This window comes from Xiphophorus couchianus, chromosome 8, assembly GCF_001444195.1.
Source record: "Xiphophorus couchianus chromosome 8, X_couchianus-1.0, whole genome shotgun sequence".
Taxonomy (NCBI): domain Eukaryota; kingdom Metazoa; phylum Chordata; class Actinopteri; order Cyprinodontiformes; family Poeciliidae; genus Xiphophorus; species Xiphophorus couchianus.
Genome location: NC_040235.1, coordinates 17,254,321 through 17,258,197, shown reverse-complemented (window position 1 = coordinate 17,258,197; position 3,877 = coordinate 17,254,321). Strand labels below are relative to the sequence as shown.

General features: G+C 34.2%; 1 long non-coding RNA gene across 1 annotated transcript; it reads left to right on the top strand.

Moving 5' to 3' along the window:
• The first annotated feature begins 203 nt into the window (after positions 1 to 203).
• Positions 204 to 3,429, top strand: LOC114149176 (uncharacterized). Its single transcript, XR_003596450.1, has 3 exons — positions 204 to 447; positions 529 to 613; positions 1,069 to 3,429. It is a non-coding gene; the product is annotated as an uncharacterized LOC114149176 (long non-coding RNA).
• Positions 3,430 to 3,877: the final 448 nt, after the last annotated feature.

The following is a 3,877-nucleotide window of genomic DNA, read 5'->3' as shown; positions in this document are numbered from 1 at the left end:
TGATTGTTTTTTTTCTGACTGAGTGATGTATTTTTGCACTTAACACTGGGAGAATGCAGAGGAGCTCAAAAAAGACGTGTGTGCATTTGCCATACATAGGAGTGGCAAATGGAGTTTAATATATCTGTATATTAAAAACAGTAATATCAACTCAGCCAAAAAAAAATGTACTAGAAAATACACAGGCATTAACTTCATGCTCCTGATTTCTTAGTGTTTCACCCACATCTTTGTCTGAGAACGTTTTGTCTTTTGTAGTGTAACCCGCAATTAGTAAAGGACTTTTATTTTTGCGGGCCCACTTCCCGTGTTGCGCAAACTCTGCTAGCTTATTTAAAGTCCCGCCTCCAGTGCGCAGTTAAAGATCCTCACCTGTTTCCATTTGCTGTTGGCGTCTTCCTCAACAATTCCTCCAAAAATATTTAAATCTACTGATTTGATTGCTGGGTGAGTTTGTTATTTGATAACAGTATTACTTTTTTATGTGGTACTTCTGCTCGATTGCTCATTGGAGCGTTGTTTTATTAGAATCACTGGCATTGTTTACCTGGACCGTCAACGGGATTCTGTTAGTGCTGATTGTGGCTCAGTACGCCCCACTCTCTTCTAGAAGGTAACTTGTTGCTGAATTTTGCGCGTGTTCTGACACATTTACATTGATGCTGAGGCATTGAAGTTTAAATAAAATTGATCAGAACAGAATGTAGCTACATTTAAGTTTGATATTGCGCAGTATATTTATTTATTTATTTTCCTTCCCTCACTCTGCTTGAGTATTTGACAATTAATTAATTAATTTTATTTTCTTGATTGATATTTTGGAAGTGCCCTTTAACTTTAGCACTTTAACTTTAAATTGATTAGTTTGAAATGATATTTTTTTTTAGTTTTATTTAAATTATGGTTAATTTAACCTGATTGAAATGTTTAATTATTAGGAATCTAATTATTGCATTTGCATTTAGTATGCATAAACTAGATGTTTAAATTTAATAATTATTTCCTTTGTATTATATTTGTACATAATTGTTTTTGATAAAACACTTAATGGGTTTTCTGACCTTTTAGGTTGTTGTTTTTTTTCCCCTGTTGGATCAGATTCTCATCTGGATCGAAAGATGGCGAGCTAGGAATGGACTATGGACTTTATGATTTGGAAATCAATTTACTCTGAGTCAATTCTCATGTGTCTCATTGTGTTGCTGTAATTGTATGTTTTTTATTCAAATCACTTAATATATATTCACCAAAACTAAAAGCATTGCCTCCTGTTTTTTTCACACCTCAGGATCCTTAAAAGCCACTCTTCTGATGCTGCTTTTGTAGCCGCAGTTAGCTGCTTAGCCCATAACTGTTACAGTAGCATCTGATGTAAAGCAAATAGTGAACCCATCCCTTTTAGCAGGTGTCTTCCCCCAGGATTTTAAAACCTTTGGACCTCACTGCAGCATTGATTACTGTTAACAGTGCATGAGGATGCAAACAATTAATCAACTTATGATTAATTATTGATGACTGGTTTATTAGATCATTTTTTTTCCCAATCAACTAACTAATAACATATGCTTAGGCATTCTTTCAGTAGTTTGGCCACTATCCAGAAAAGTATGTCGATGGTCATCCTTAAATGGAGCCAGCTATTTACACAATAAAAAAGATGGTGGAGCTATACCAGAATGGGAAAGAGAATTAGTCAAGGAATCTAAAACAAAATAAAAAGTCGCTAGGCTTGAATTTAAAAAGACCTTGGTAAATGTAGATCCAGAGGGAGCTGGTAACACAGTCTGGGTTCCGCAACAAGAAAAAAAGCATTGTTACCACAATGTTTACATTTAGTTTGTGGATCCTTACAAAAGAACTAGGACGTTTACCACAGGGATTTACCACAGACACATAAACTCAATAAGACAGAAATAAAGGATAGAGACAATCAACAAAGAATTTTCATAATTTCAGTTCACAATCCATTTTAAAACAGACTCGTAGCTAGTGGAGGAAGGATACAAGAGGGTGATATGCTTTCATTTGAATATGTCAGTTAAAAGATATGCAGCTACATTTTGGACAATCATTTTGGATGTTGATAAAGAGCATCACAGTAATCAGTTCTTGAGTTGACAAAAGCATGCAAAACCTTAAGAAATGCTTAACTTTAGCTAAAAACATTGTGGTAAAAATTTTGTTCCTAGACTAATAAATCAACTTGTATGTTAGTCAAAGACTGCCAAAAAATTACACCCATATTTGTTAGTGTCACAAAATGTAAAAAAAAATACAAATATTTACATTTACTTTTGAACTTAAAACAGTGAATACATTAGAAAGTCTTAGAAAGGGAAGCAAAATTATCTCGGTTTAATCAGGTATTATTCTTCTGTGTGCACCATCTAAAGGCTCATGGGTTTGAAGAGTCTCTGTAATCTGAACACAAGATGACTCAAATTGAGAGAACAAGAAGCAGGATTAAGTTGAAGCTACAATGTGACAACAGAACCGTTTACACTTCCCTGCACAGCCGTCACATTTTTTTTTTCTTTGTGATTGTAATTATAGATGGCCTGACAGGGCAAAAATGCTTGTAAAATGTCATGAGAGGTTGGACTAAATTTCACACTGTGGCACTGATCAGCATAAACACAAAATCAGCAGTGCCACTCAAAGGCTCATTTGGCAGAAGCCATGAAGTTTGGGCCAAAGATCAAAGACTTACTTTATGCTTGTCTTTGATTAAAATCTGTTCCTGGATATAAAGAATGACTGAGAAGGCAAATAATGACCACTTGATGGCAATTTGGATTACATGTCAAGAACTTACTGTATTTTGCTCTGTCTGATGTACAGTGTTTGCTTTTACAGAATATGCCCCAAAAGATATCCTGCTTTGAAAAGACCATCTAAGACAATAGATTGACATCTTTGTAGAATTTGTTCAAGGCTTTTTGCATGGACATTTGGGAGTGTTTTATACTTGCTGATGAAAATGTAAGACCAATCAAGTAACCAGTATCCACAATTATTAGGCAAGTGAGGATTCACTGATTATGCATATTTTCCAACTCCAAGCCGTGTGAACATAAATTCTTATTAGATTACACTATATCATGTCATTTTATTTGTGTATTGACAGAAGGTGTAGCCTAGGGAGATTAACACCCTATGTCAAGGTGTGCATAAACATTAGAAAATTTCTCCCAGTGGTGAAATGGTAATGTCAGTACTTTTCAAGAAGACCATAATTTTTTTCCAGGACAATTCTTCATTGAATGCACTTACTTAGTGGCTAATTAGTAACAGCCTAAAATAGGGACTTATATGTCCGTGTTTCTTCATCTAATCTAAACCCTTTGAACACTTGCAGGCCCCTCCCAGATTGGAAATTTGCATTGAAATGAAACTTAAATTGGAGTTTAGACATATTGGTCAGTGATTGTTTTTTAAAAAAATTCTTGTAATCGACAAAAGATAAGAGTGCAAAAGCATATGAAATAAAGTTCAAAATACATTCAAACATCCTGTATTCATAAAATGTGTATATTGATCTTCATGAGTGATCAAACAGTTGCAGAACAGTACCTATTCACTAAATCTTGCACACATTTATTATTGTGATGTTTAAAGTAAGTAAAGTTGTGACAATCAAGAATTGAGAATTAATTTTCTAGGATAACACAAGAGATGGAATATGCCCTTGTCTCATCATTAGAAAACTGCACATATATTTACTGTGAGATTATGCTACTACAATACAAGATCAAGTATTGTACTTCTTATACATGATTGTCATGGATGCCAATAAACGTAACAGTGGCTGTAATAGTAATAGTGACTCTTGTTTTCTTTTTTTTTGTACTTTAGCTGGTAAAAATAGAGAACAGAT